Source organism: Lithobates pipiens, unplaced genomic scaffold (assembly GCF_037356315.1).
Source record: "Lithobates pipiens isolate NorthernLeopardFrog02 unplaced genomic scaffold, aLitPip1_a1.2 Scaffold_18, whole genome shotgun sequence".
Classification (NCBI taxonomy): domain Eukaryota; kingdom Metazoa; phylum Chordata; class Amphibia; order Anura; family Ranidae; genus Lithobates; species Lithobates pipiens.
This window is the reverse complement of record NW_027507758.1, coordinates 238,171,717-238,186,990: the sequence shown is the minus strand read 5'-3', so window position 1 is coordinate 238,186,990 and position 15,274 is coordinate 238,171,717. Positions and strand designations below refer to the sequence as shown.

The following is a 15,274-nucleotide window of genomic DNA, read 5'->3' as shown; positions in this document are numbered from 1 at the left end:
CCACAAGAGGATTGGATGTCCAACAAGATCATATAGGTGTGATGGTCAAGTATCCACAAACTTTTTGCCTTGTAATATACCCTATATATAAATGATCATACATGTTATTGAAAATACACAAAGAAATGGTTTTAAAAGTGCCAAGGTTTTCTGTGACATTACTGAGATTTAATAACAGGATTGAGAGTGATCATTACAAATCATTCGGTATTGTAATAGAGGATCAATTATTTAAAGACCATCCCTAAACGAATTTCTCTCAATGTGATTTAGAACTACAGTACATGGTTTTTATTGACTAGCTACACTTGAGTTGATATGCATAAGGATCTACCATGCCTCCTTTGAAAATAGACATCTGGGTAATAATAAAAGTTTAATGTTTCGTTGGCAACTCAGCCTACCATGGATTTATGTAAAATAGTCAGTAATCCTTAGTAACACTTTCCGTTATATGAAGTGTAAAGTTTAAAAAAGCTCAAACTCGTTTTCTGTTAAAAATTATTACATGAAATATTAACTTTTACGCCTACTTCTTGCTCGCCGCTTTATTAACATTTGAAAATGGAAAATCCATCTTCAGGGCTGCAATCCAGTTGGCCTAATGTCTTTCAAAAATGCCACTTTTAAGAAATAGAAAAAACAGAAGTGGAGAAAACGTATCCACATTCTAAAAATGAAATAGTACACCTGACTTAGAAGCATGTTTATAACTTACTGCTTTCTGATTGGTTACAGAGACAGGTAAGTTTAAAATTAGCTGGTTTGCTTGGTTTGTTAGGTTTACTTCTGAGATGAAAAAACAGTCATTTATTTTGTGCCTAGTGAATATATAAGTTCCAGGGGTATTTTTATAGAGCTCTGATGACTGATACACAACTGTTTATTCCATTGTGAATATTTGTTTGTGTGTGTATGAGGCTATTTAATGTATATAATGATGATGTCTCATATTGTTTAAGTACACCATTAACACACACCATTTGTGGCTGTCAGGTTGCCAAGCCAATTCATTTTAGCCACCCAATCTACTAGAGGCTTTTTAGCTTTCAGATGTAAAACCTATTAAAGTTCAGTTTAATGGGAAGGTAAAGCCTTAATCGGACATAAATAGATTTAACAGTCCTGGTGTTTATCATCTCTCACTGGTTATACAATCTAATTTTTTTGTACCAGAAAGGTTTTGCTTATTACTAATATATATATATATATATATATATATATATACATATACATATATATCCCTGGGAATTTTTAAATGGTAAATAGAAGGAATGCACAAAGCAGTAATGTACAAAGCGATTAAGAATTTTTTCAAATACTTCATATCTAGTTAACATATTGGTGGTATTATTATTACTACCATTTTTATTATTATTGCAACTAAGCATTGTTTTAAATCTGACCTCTCCCAGACAGTGGATCTAAGCAGAGTTGGTAGAAAATAATATTGTATTTACTCAGAAACATACCCTGTCACTGAATTCTAGGTTGACTTGTGATGTGAGCAATACAATGTAACACTGGATAAAACTTTTTTTTAAATAGAGGTTACTGTATATACATCAGTACAATTGTTGTTATGGCTGCCAACTACCTCCAGATATGACTAATTATTATATTAATTATTCATGTTTTAGTACAGTGTTTTAATATTTTTTTTTTCCTTTTTGTCTTCTAGACCTTTTTTAATGAAGCTCACTTGACTCTGGTATATACAGACAGGACTAAAGGTAAGGTAATTAAGAAAATAAGCTATTAGCAGTATATTTATTTATGATCTATATTGCTCTTCATTTTCTGACGCACAATCCATAAAATGCGGACAAGTTTCTGGTGCTTTGTGTATTCAAGGACACATATATACACTTTGCATTGCAATATATATTTATAACGTTTCTCACAATAATGAGTACACACATTTTTGTAAATATTTTATTATATATTTTCATGTGACAACACTGAAGAAATTACACTTTGCTACAATGTAAAGTAGTGAGTGTACAGCTTGTATAACCATGTACATTTGCTGTCCCCTCAAAATAACTCAACACAGAGCCATTAATGTCTAAACCGCTGGCAACAAAAGTGAGTACACCCCTAAGTGAAAATGTCCAAATTGGGCCCAATTAGCCATTTTCCCTCCCTGGTGTCACGTAACTCGTTAGTGTTACAAGGTGTGAATGGGGAGCAGGTGTGTTAAATTTGGTGTTATCACCATCACTCTCTCATACTGGTCACTGGAAGTTCAACATGGCACCTCATGGCAAAGAGCTCTCTGAGGAACTGAAAAAAATAGTTGTTGCTCTACATGAAGCTCTATAAGAAGATTGCCAAGACCCAGAAACTAAGTTGCAACACGGTGGCCAAGACCAAACAGCAGTTCAACAGGACAGATTCCACTCAGAACAGGCCTTTGCATGGTCAACCAAAGAACTTGAGTGCATGTGCTCAGCATCATATCCAGTGTTGCCAGCATTGCTGCAGAGGTTGAAGGGGTGTGTGTGTGTGTGGGGGGGGGGGTCTGCCTGTCAGTGGTCAGACCATATGCCTCACACTGCATCAAATTGGTCTGCATAGCTGTTGTCCCAGAAGGAAGCCTCTTCTAAAGATGATGCACAAGAAAGCCTGCAAACAGTTTGCTGAAGACAAGCAGAATAAGGGCAATGATTACTGGAACTGGAATAGTGGGACTTATACCCACCTCCACTGCCTCCTCACTGCATTTGATTGACAGCAGCAGGAGCCAATGGCTCCTGCTGCTGCTCGAGTTCTTTGTGAAGAGGAAGAGAGGGAAGAAGAGATGCAGATGTGCACAGTGCTGGATGTATTCTTCCCTCTCTTCCCCTTCACACAGGGAAGGGGAAGGACAGAGGAACAGAAAAAGTTTTTTACCTTAATGCAAGGAATGCATTAAGGTAAAAAAACATTTTTGGCTTTAAGGAATTAAAAAGGTAAGCAAGCATGCTATGTGAGTGGGAACATGTAATGCCCCATACACACGTTCGGACATTCCGACAACAAAATCCGTCTGATTTTTTCAGACGGATTTTGTCCTAAACTGGTGTTGCATACACACGGTCGGACAAAATTGTCAGAAAATCTGATCGTTCAGAACGTGATGACATTCCTTCATTACGACGTTACTACCTTGAGGCTACTAGCCAACAGCTTTGGTCTCGTAATTTGATCTGAGCATGTGTGGTAATTTGTCCGATCGGAATTCTCTACAAACCATTGGAAAAAGTCAGATTTTTTTCCGACAATATAATCCGATCGGACCTTTTCCGTCGGGATTTCCAAACGCATTACAATGTAAAGTAGGTGTTATCCTAATTTGGCTACAAAAGTGGAAACACACGTTTAAATAATTTTTCTGTATAAAGTAAACACAGATGACCTATGCATATTGTCAAGTTCGGGGAGCTGGCTAGATTTCAGGACACAGGCTTTGCAATCAAAAGAATGTTTATTTAACTTAAACAGCTTCACGGCAGCAACAACAACAGAAAGACATTTCAGTCTCACTGACTTGCAGAGTCCAGAACTGCTATCACAGTTAAACAGTCCTTGGTTTTTGTCGCAGGTAACTTCCCCTGCAAGGAGGCTTCCAGGCTGGACACTACTGCACTTTTATCACTGTACACAAAATCACCATCCACAGTCTCCTCTACACTCCTCCACGCCCACCTACAACTTCCTGTCTTTTTTTTTTTTAACCCACTTCCTCTGACACGTAAGTTAACCCTTTTTGTTCCTAAAGGGACCACAGTCCAAACAGCGGGAAAATATAGTGTCCTTCCAGGACCCAGCCACGGCATCCTGTACAATATACAGATATGTTTAGACTTCCCTGACAGTTTTGTACCGTCGTTTTCTGTGTGCCATATACAGATCAGTATTACACACATAAAAATACATTATATTCATATTTGTCTGTGTACTATAGCACCAGGGATTTAGATAATGCAGCTGTAGCATTCACATTTTGACCTTCTTGTAGTCTGTTAAATTATGCAACACGCTATCCTGATTTCTGGCATCCAGCCACAACAGTTACATTAAGCCAAAAGAACACAAGTTGTAAGTATAGATATTTCTCATAAGGTTACTGGTTCATTCGTAAATGTGATTTTTTTTTTATTACTGTAGGTAGCACAAAATAGATAAACCAAGTTTCTCTGTATATGACAGTGATGCCAATTTAGAAAAAAACATATCAGTAATGAATTCCAGCCTTTTTTTGGAGCTGACACTTAGATATATTAGTTTGAAATACATGGCACACAAAATGGCCTAATACAGAATGACATAACCCGTATTGCTGACATTGACAGATGCACGAAGAACAGAATATTATGCTTTTGTGGGTATATATATATATATATACACACACAGAGAAAGAGAAGAGAGAGAGAGAGTATATAAAATCCTGTCTTTTGCAGATATAAATATCTTGTTGAATAAGCTTCTTCCTTGTACATATATGTTTAATTTTCTGGTAAAGTTCGCCTTATTTTACTTTGAAAAGAAAATCTATTTTTTCCTTTTGATTGCCAAGTACAAGTCACAGTGCAGGTGACAGGAAGTATCTCAAGGAAGTGTTTGCTCTTTGCTATTGTAGTTCATGGCCCAGTGCCATCTTTCATATGGAATTTTGGTGTTGTGCACCCAAAGTCTGCTGCTTAGTTGACCTTACATCAATCATATGGTCTGCTTTTGCGTAGCACTGTTCTCTGAAAAACTTCCCAAAACAGAAGTCGCATACAAATCACTCTCTGCATACAACTTCAACCATCTATTATTTTGTTTACTTTGCTGCACATACATAAGTATGCATTTTTACATTCAGGCTGGGTTCACACCAGCTTTACCCACATCTAATTTGCATAGCAGGAGAACTGGCTATGGAGCCGGTTCACATATCTCCGTTGCGGCTGTGGAGCGCACTGTGCGTCTTTGACTCCATTTCAGGGCCAAATTCAGGCATAGATTTGACCCTGATTCATCCCTGAAATGAGGAACAGGGACGCACAGCACTCCTGTGCATTCCGCAGCCGGTTCCAGTGGGAATCCGGCCTAAAGTATAACCAAATACAAAACATTTTTGTTTCTTTTGGAGAGGGATTAGAACGCTTGTCAGATTTTAATGCTGCCTGCGTCCCTATTAAGGAGATTCACCCTCTCGATTTGTCCTGTTTATTATTATCATTGAAAGTAAAAGTACAAGAAAATCCCACATTTTGCGCTGTTCCCAGAAAAGTAATGGAGGGGAAATACTTCCAATGCAGACACTCATTCTAGTGACCTGGGGGTCCCCAAGGAATCCCCTTAATTTGCATGGATTTCCGCCCACTTCCTGTTTGGCTAGGAGACAGAAAGTGAAGGGAAATCTCCGCAATGGTACACAGATGGCAAAAAAAAAAAAAATATGACAGGGGGTTATAATCCTCCTTTACGCTATCCAAAATGAAAATAAAAGTTTGGCTATAGTTCTACTTTAAGGCCTTTCTGAGGAAAGTTTTTCACTATAACCAATGATTATAAATCACATTGAATAAGTGTCAACAAATGACTATCCTGAGAACACCTAATCCATAGTTTGTGATTTTGCATGCAAGGGATTCCCAACTTCACCCACTAAAGACTGTCCACAATCTATTTATGGTCATCACTAACCTTTCTGATATATTTTATTCACACCCTTGCTCCACTTTCACTGTAGAAAAGGGATCTTCCATAGAATGAGTTCCGAGAGGCAACAGTCCTGCCTGGAGGCTCCTAAGCAGTAGACTACTGCTGCTTGATGAGCCTGTGGCAGATGGGGATAAGTCTGTGTGTACACAGTAAACTAAATAATATATTTGTTGTACAGTAGTTGTACAATTTCAGTGTTTTTTTAGATTCTTTGGTGGTTTATCAGATGATTTTATTTAATTTGTAGAGTTGTTGGTATGACAACGTTTTATGGCCGTTCTGGTTTGTGGTCAGACACATGTAACACAGGTCTTTGGTATTTTCCTGGAACAGGAACCGTTTGCAGATTGCTGGTTTTGCGAGATCTTCAGAGCTTCCAAATTCAAAGGCTTTAGCCTTTGGCTTCAGCTCATTCTGAAATGTATTTGTACCAATATTTGACACTGTGATGATAATAAACATTCTGAAAAACACTGGGCAGGCTTACATGAATGTTTGACACACAGTAAGCACAGAAGTTTAATCAGTGAGCAACAGATCACTAGTGCAGTGATCTGTTGCTGCAGAGGAAGTAGCCAGAGCTGGATCAAGAACTCTTATGCCACGTACACACAATCGGAATTCTTGTCGGAAAAAGCTCTGGCGGTTTTCCCGATGGAATTCCGACAGAATTCAGCTCAAGCTGTCTTGCCTACACATGGTCACACCAAATTCCGATCATTTATAACATGGTGACGTACAACTCGTACGATGGGACTAGAAAAAGGAAGTTCAATAGCCAGTAGCCAATAGCTTCTGTCTCATAGTTGAATCTGAGCATGCGTGATTTTTAGCGTGTCGGAATTGCATACACACGACCGGAATTTCCAATAGAAAGTTTTTCCGCCGGGAAAATTGAGAACATGCTATCAATTTTTGGCTGGCGGAAATTCGGACAGCTAAATTCCGATGGAGCATATACACGGTCGCATTTTCCGATGAAAAGCTCTCATCTGTCTTTTTCTGGCCGGAATTCAGATCGTGTGTACGTGGCATTAAAGATTTTCATAGAATTTTCTCAGTAACCACAGCCTAGTGTTTGAAGTCCCAGAACTAAATCCATCAGGACATTCATGTAACTGGGAAAACCAGTGAATTACTGTTTTGCAATACCAATTTAAGATGGCATCTTACTAGTGAGTGGCTAAGGTGTTAAGTGATTACATTGAAATGCACAACTACCTCATCTAGTTGCAAATCTCCCAATTTATTACAATAAGAAAAATAAGGAAGATCAGATATACAGTGCAAACATTTGAAAGTTTCACCAAAAATTGCTTTCAGGTAAAACACTGTAAAAATAATTCAAATTGTGGGCTCACTGGAAATAAGCTTTACTTTAGGAAAATGGCATAATGGGTGGGAAATGTAATGTTTCTTATCCTAGAGATAAGGCAAAGCTCATATACGCAAGTAAATGCATCTTCGCAAATAGTCCAGTTAGCAATGGGTGGAAAATGTTTGTGCATACAGATCACTTAGGCTGGGTTCACATATATGCGAATTAGATGCATTTTAAACCACATCCAATTCTCGTGACATGTGAATGTGATTAGCTCCCATTGGAGCCGGTTTACATATGTGTGGGATGGCCATGGTTTCAAAAAGGGTCCTGTATGTTTTAGTGTTCGGTTCAGTTGTGAATTCAAGCAAAAATTTGCACCTGAATCACACCTGAACCAGTGAATGGAAACGCACCGGACCCCAAACTTCAAACCTTAGCCCCACATATGTGAACCCGGCTTCAGTGTGTGTAAATGTCCTTAATATCAAAATGATATACACCAAACTGGGCTATGAACGGTAGCAAGTTAAGTTTTATATTATACAGCTTGAAACCTACCAGTCCTCAAGGATTATTCACTGCTGGCTGGAGGGGGAATTCCTTAACTGGAGAAACTGTATATTGACACCAGCACTTCTGTGCTGGAAAAATGCTGGTCTGGTCTTAAACAGAATCTGGTAATCAACACAAATGATTAATGTTTATGGTAGTATTTGGGCACAAACTATTGGAGACATTTCAAATGCAATGTTTTTATCTTCATTCAGTTTGAAGTACATGTACTGCATCCCCTTTGTAGCATGAAATGTTTTTTTCTCTCTTTAGGAACAAACTCAAATTTGTATTCTACAATGTGGACTGATGACTTTTTAAATCAAGTGAAAAATGCTACAGACTGGATCTTCAGGGAGGGGTAGTTCCTTGATCTGTACTACAGATGTTTCCCCTTTCTGCATATTTATAGGCTATAATTTCACATTTGCAAGATGGATTATTACATTGGGTGAATAAGTATGCAGCGTAGGAAACTCCAGTGTATTTTGAATAACTTTAATATGATTCTTCTATACTCTTTAAAAATGTTTCTTGACTTAATATAGCAAATATTGTGAGTATTAGCAAAGTGCCTGTCAACAGAAGAAACACAGGAGACCAGGGGTATGCTGGGAGAGTTTGAATTTTTTTGCATCCCTATATGATCTTGCTAAGAAAAATGAAAGTTATGACCACATCGTAATGGAACATTTCATAACTTGTCTGCTTTTAAGCAGTTTTTGTCTCCTGTCTTTTTTTTTAGAAATATTCAATGTAAAATACTGTACAGTATATTAGATATGCAGAAAACATCTCTGTTCTAGACTTGCTTATGAAATGTGGGATCAGATTTGAGGCTGGTTTATTTGCACAAGACATATAATGTCACTATGAGCTCAAAGGAGATTTTTTTTATTTTAAATAAACCTACATACTCTACTCTATGCTACAGCTGTCCAGTGTCGGCTCCAAGCCCTAGAACTGAGCAATCACATAAGCACTGTTCAGTCAGTTCTCAGTCAGCTCAGACCAAAGAGCAGTGACAGCCTGTCATCACTCTCCTCTTTGCCCCTTCTAGCAAAAACTGGAGGGTAGGGGAGGAGGCGGGTGCAGCTGGCTCCAGCTTTCAGCTCCACACTGAAAGACGGACCCAGCTGTCAATCAGGCAGCTAGGTAGATCCCAACATTATTTGGCTCTGTTACCTCAGCAGAAAGCAGGGAATAGCCCACTGTCAGCCGACTTTGGGTCACAGGAGTGCAAAAGTAAGCGCCCTTCTGTGACTCACAGGAGAAGTAGGGACAAAATTCTCTTTTAAACAAGCCTAAAGATTGAACATTGTTTATATTTTACTAAATGGAGCTTCAGACCTCAGGCCTTGCAATGTGTGATATGGGTGAGGGACACGCATAATCTTTATAATCAAAGAAAGGGAACACTTTGTGAAAAGGAGGATGAGTTGTTCTGAGGAAATGCTGTTTTTGCACATCATGGAGAGAAAAGCTTTTTCTGTCCTACAGGTTTAGTTTAAAGAGATTCAGTCACAGTTTGGGGTATACAAGAATCAAATTAAGTCTTAAATTATAACAATTTCAGAGTCAGGAGCTAGAGGTCACCTGCTTGTCATCTGCTTGATCCCACTATCTCCAAGCCCCTGAGAGGACATAGCAGTAGCTGTTTACATTCCTCCTAACTACAGGACTCTGTTATTTATCTTTATTATGTGCTCTCAGGAGCTGGCAGACATCATGTAAAATGAGCCAGTTGGCAGCAGTCACTGTCAAGTTTCAAGTGAACTCTGACCCTTTGTCGACCAATGCAGAACTAAACCTAAATAAAGGTTGGTAGCGGATAGAGTGTTTGATAGAAAGGAGTTACATCATTTGTAGCCACCCATAGAAAGCAGAAGAAAGAAGACAAGGATAGCCAGAAGAAAGCCAAGAGAATATGGCAGTGGTGGTGGATGGAGCAACAAGGAAGAGCGTGGACCTTGTATCATTAGAGTAGACCACACTAAATGGTAAACCTGACATTATATGCAAGTGTGTTTTGCATACTTGGATATTGTGGCAAATGCTCCAGGTGCCCCCAGTGGCTCTAGACCCACTTTATGTTGCAGAGACAAGAAGGGGGGAAATCTAGAACTGCACAGTTATAATAATTCAAAAAGTAAATATTCAGGAGTTTCCATAAGTCCAGTTGTAGCTGAAGTTTCTCTAAAGAGGAACTTTACCCCCTCCTGCTAATTTTCCTTTTCAGTCCCCTCTTTTCTGTCATGGTAAGTTGTCTACAATAATATACACAACTACCCAGAGAGCCCAGCGTTGTCTGTGTTGGTGTAAACCACCCCTCATGTTGCATGCTGGATTCTGCATCGCTGTCTTTCTCACTGACATCATCAAAGAGCCAGCTGTCTCTTCCGGGTTCTTACATCTGGCCTCCTGTTGACGTGGCCACTGTTGTTCAGTTAAAAAATGAAAATGCAGAACTAAAAGATGATTGGTTGGGATGCAGAACTGCTCCAGATTCTGGCTGCTCCAGTCAGTAAAATCCCCCCAGGGCAGCACAGTGGTGTAGTGGTTAGCACTTTCACCTAGCTGGTTCAAATCCTGACCACGACACCATCTGCCTGGAGTTTGCATGTTCTCCCTGTGCCTGCGTGGGTTTCCTCCAGGTACTCCGGTTTCCTCTCACACTCCAAAGACATGCTGGTAGGTTAATTAGACCTTGTCTAAAAAAAAAATTGCCCTTAATATGTGTATGTGTTTGCAAGCGTTTCAGGACCTTACAGGGTAAAGGACCACGCAAAAAGCCGCAGATTGACTCTGGTGGCAAGAAAGCGTCCTGAGGCGATTCAGCTCGCATAGGTAGCGCTATACAAGTCACTCACACTAATCTAATTGGCAGCTATAGGCAAAAGCTATACTGTTGTTTGTTTCATATGTATTCTGATTAAATTAGCCTGCTTTTTATAAGTTTATGGGTATTGGGGTTTATCCAAGCATTTCAAGGTGGTTTTGTGGATGTAAATCGACTGAATTTTCCAGGCCCATGTATTAGTAGATACAAGTATTTTCTCACCTATTACAGCTGAGGACAGCCTGACCTGTGTAGATTAAACATTAGGCTCAACAAAGTTCCAAGAAATAAAGCTGGCAGCAGTTTAGTAAGCTGTTAAAAGACGCTTACTATGTTTTCTCAGGTTCACGGTTACTATTACAGGAGAATTCCAGCTTATACAGCATTGCATTCATGAAATAAAAACTAGCAGAACTACCAACTTGTAACAAATACTGTTTGTGATCTAAGGGAAGCCGTAACAATATATAAAATACATTACACACCAAAACACCCATCTGTTATTCTTATCTACAGCTCAGGGTTACCCGCTGTGCCCCAACCATCTTTCTATCACCTTGCAGAATTGGATGCTCTATATCTATAGCGTCACTCTGCTGTTAAAGGTTACAGACCAGTAATGAGCGGAAACAAAGATTAACCAGAGGATGCAGAATAAACAGAAATGAAAGGGTACCTGGCTCATGTTTAAGCATGTTTCCTATAGGCACTGGAATTCTTAAAGTAGAATTATTATTATTAGTATTATTATTATACAGGGTTTATATAGCGCCAACAGTTTGTGCCGCACTTTACAAAATTAAGGCAGACACTACAGTTCCAATACAGTTTGGTACAAAAGGAATCAGAGGGCCCTGCTCATTAGAGCTTACAGTCTAATGCCTTGTACACACAGTCGGACATTCCGACCACAAAATCCGTTGGATTTTTTCCGATGGATTTTGTCCGACACTGGTGTTGCATACACACAGTCGGACAAAATTGTCGGAAAATCCGATCGCTCGGAACGTGGTGACTTTCGTTCGTTACGACGGGACTATGTTGAGGCCAGTAGCCAATAGCTTTGATCTCGTAATTTGATCTGAGCATGCTTGGCACTTTGTCTGATTGGAATTCGCTACAAACGATCGGAAAAGGTCTGATTTGTCGGGAAATTTGAGATCCTGCTCTCAAATTTTTTTCATCGGAATTTCCAACGGAAAAAGTCAGATAGAGTCCGGACACAAACGGATTTTCCGACAATATAATCCGATCAGACCTTTTCCGTCAGAATTTACGTCCGTGTGTACAGGGCATAAGAGTCAAGTGATTCAAAAGGTAATAGCTGTGGGGCATGAGCTGATGGAGAAAGTAAAAGCACAGTGTATTAGTTAGAAGCAGGATAGGTTTCTTTAAAGAGAGGGGTTTTCAGAGATCATCTAAACGGATAGATTAGGCGATAGTCAGACAGATTGGGGTAGAGAGTTCCAAAGGATGGGAGAAGCTTGGGAGAGTCCCGGAGGCAAGCATGGGAGAAGTTGACGAGAGAGCAGGAGATCTTGGGAGGACCGAAGAGAGAGGTTTGGTTGATATTTTGAGACCAGGTTAGTAATGTAGCTTGTAAGCGCTAAGGAACAGGGCCCTCTGATTCTTTCTGTAATAAAGTGTGTTGTATTTGTACTGTCTACCCTCAAGTTGTAAAGCGCTGCGCAAACTGTTGGCACTATATAAAGCCTGTATAATAATAATAATAATAGCTGGGTAGAGTTCCTGCCTAACACTAACTTTGTTTAAAAACCTTACCTCCCCCCCTTCTGCTACCTATGCTGTCCAAATAAATGTGTACATTCACCTATTTTCACCCCTCCCTGGTCCGGTCATGTGATCCCACAGCTTATGCTCCCCTGTGCCAGCGATGGCTTCAGGGGAGTGGAAAGAGTACCGACAATGGCTGGTGCATGGGAGCCTATGGGTGATGTCACTGCTCCCAGAATTCTGAGCCATTTTCAAGTGCTTCCTTCTCTCCCCTGCTGCAGACTGACATATGGAATCATGCAAACAGAGATTCCACTTTAAACCTGAACCGTAGAAATTATTTTGGATTGCACACTTATATGCATACCTCATACCTAATGGGCTGCTAGGGAAGTTGGAAATCACTGTAATAGTTGGTGTCCTTGCGCTCCGCACCACCTTCTCCATTCAGGAAAAACCTTGTATTCATTGAAAAAAATACAAGCAGTGTGCAAAAAGGAAGCCGCTCACGCAGAACATCAGCAGCCCCAGGAAAATTGCTGCTATCACTGTAGTAGTGCAGTAATTGCATACAGCGATTTCCAGTTTCCCCAGTGCTCCATCCAGTATGAGATATGCAGTCTTACATTGTGCAAGGCTGGACCAGCGTAAATATGCAATGCAAATAGTTCCTGAAGTTCAGCTTTAAAGAACTATGAAAGCTGTGCCCATATACGGCAAGCAAAGAACAAAGGACTGATCAGCAGTATTGCCTATAGCAGTGATGGCGAACCTTGGCACCCCAGATGTTTTGGAACTACATTTCCCATAATACTCATGCACTCTGCAGTGTAGTGGAGCATCATGGGAAATGTAGTTCCAAAACATCTGGGGTGCCAAGGTTCGCCATCACTGGCCTATAGTCTCCGTGCATTTGATCTTTTCCCAGTTACTGAATTACTGATACTGATTTGTTTTGCAATGTGTCAGAATTAACTGCTTCATCCCCGGAAGATTTTACCCCCTTCCTGACCAGAGCACTTTTTGTGATTCGGCACTGCGTCGCTTTAACTGACAATTGCGCGGTCATGCGACGTGACTCCCAAACAAAATTGATGTCCTTTTTGTTGTTGCAAGTTTTTTACATACAATGTATATTACATGTTGTCATTTTGGACACAAACCTATGAATGGCTTTCTCTAATATGAAATGCAATCATTATTTAGCAATAAACATTGTGGTTTTATATTGACTATGTTTCTGTTGCCGCACAGACCTCATACAAAGACCTATTTTATTTCCTTTTTGATTCTACTGAAACAGGGATGGAGACATATTCACATACGTTTCACATAAAGTCCCATTAAGACCTCTCCCCCTTTTCCCTTTTTTTCATATGATCCTTTAAGAGCCTGGAGCGTCTCTGTGATGTCAGCTGATAGCAGGCTATCACCACTGTCAGTTGAATCCGGGTCACAAGAGAGCAAAAGAAAGTGCACTCCTGTGACCCATAAGAGAGGTATGGGCAAAAAAAATATTTTTTTTTCCCATATTTCTCTTTTAATAAAGTGCGTCACCTTGGAATGTAAGGAAGGACCTTTTTTATATAGTTTATAACATAAAATCAATTCTGGATAAATATATGCATCTCAGGCCTAGATAAATATAATAAAAAATAAATAAAAAATGTAAAGAATATGAATACATTCTAAAAGAAGTGACACAGTATTTTTATATTCACAGTAATGTTATATAAATAATAAAAAAAAACACATGTTTTCTCTTTTATTCCTGTAATAACTATGTCAATGCCCTATACCAGTTACATTTAATGTATCCTTATGTGTCTCCACTAGAATAACGGCTTTATTTTTTAACATGTACAATTTACTGTATGTGAAAAATAGGACGCATAATAGCTGGTTGTGCCGCTGGTGATTTTAGTCATATTGGAAAAATAAATGCATGCCACTTTAGACATACCGGTTTATGTGCAGTGAAGATGAGTAAAATCAGGAGCTCCCAGCAGTCAATCATACTTCATTTTCTATGAGTTGGATTGTTTCGAGTAAAAAAATCTTTGCTGAATGATTTGTATGGAATCTGCAGTTTGCATGTTGATATTATTTTGTAAAGGAATCACTCTCCATCTAGGTATTGTGGGCACAATTCTATACCTCCCAACTTTTTCAGATGGAAATGAGGGGCACCTATTAGCAAAAGTATGTAGGTATAGGACACACGCCCCTGTCACGCCCCCTTACAGGAGAATGAAATGGGGAAAAAAATAGTTAAACCCACAAGTGCTTTTTTTTTTTTTTTTACCACCATTTCTTTATACTGGGTTTTAACATTTACAAATGCAGCAATTTAGAAATTGGATGAAAGATAAGTAGTGCATTTTATATACAACTATATACATCACACCAAATGAGGGACAAATGAGGAGGAAGGAGGGACAGAAGGACTTTGTTCCAAATCATTGACCGTCCCTTGAAATCAGGAACAGTTGGGAGCTATGTAATTCCTGGTTTTAGATGTACTTTAATCAAACAACTAGGTATCTATAGAATATAATAGGGTTTTCATGTTTTGTCTGGGAAAATATTACAGTGCAAACATTTTAGTGAATCTTAAGACCCATACACACGATAGGACTTTGTACAAACTTTCCCTTGGATTTTTGTACAAAGGGCGTCGGCCCTAAACTTGTATTGCATACACACAGCAGGACTTTTTCAGCCAACTTTCACCAAATCACATGGTTTTTCTGCTCTTTACCGCCACCTTTGGTCAACTTCTGTATTGTTGTCTGATCTTTTGCATTGGTTCTGAGCATGCCTGTTTGTACTTTGTACAAAAGTCCTACGGTTTTCTGTACACACGATCAGACTTTGCTCCATCGGACTTTTGTTGCCAGAAAGTTTGTCCGTTCCCACAGCCAACAAAAGTCCGATGAAAACCAAAAAAGTTTGTCTGATGGAGCATACACACGGTCGGATGTTGCTCCAAAACAGCTAATTTGCATGTTTGTTGTCAAAAAGTCTGATCGTGTGTATGGGCCTTAACATTTACTTTTTTATAAGTATGGTGAATAGTGTACAAATTAGCATTCAACATTGGATCGGGATTTGACTCATTTAAAAAA

The 15,274-nt window shown here is 39.3% G+C and overlaps 1 protein-coding gene across 6 annotated transcripts in view; it reads left to right on the top strand.

Moving 5' to 3' along the window:
- The window catches only part of HIVEP2 (HIVEP zinc finger 2), a 304,484-nt gene that overhangs the window by 157,770 nt on the left and 131,440 nt on the right, over window positions 1-15,274 (top strand). For all 6 annotated transcript variants that reach the window (XM_077486702.1, XM_077486706.1, XM_077486701.1 and 3 more), the window contains one exon: window positions 1,682-1,733. The gene's annotated coding sequence lies outside the window, so the exon portion shown is untranslated. The remainder of the gene's footprint in view (window positions 1-1,681; window positions 1,734-15,274) is intronic.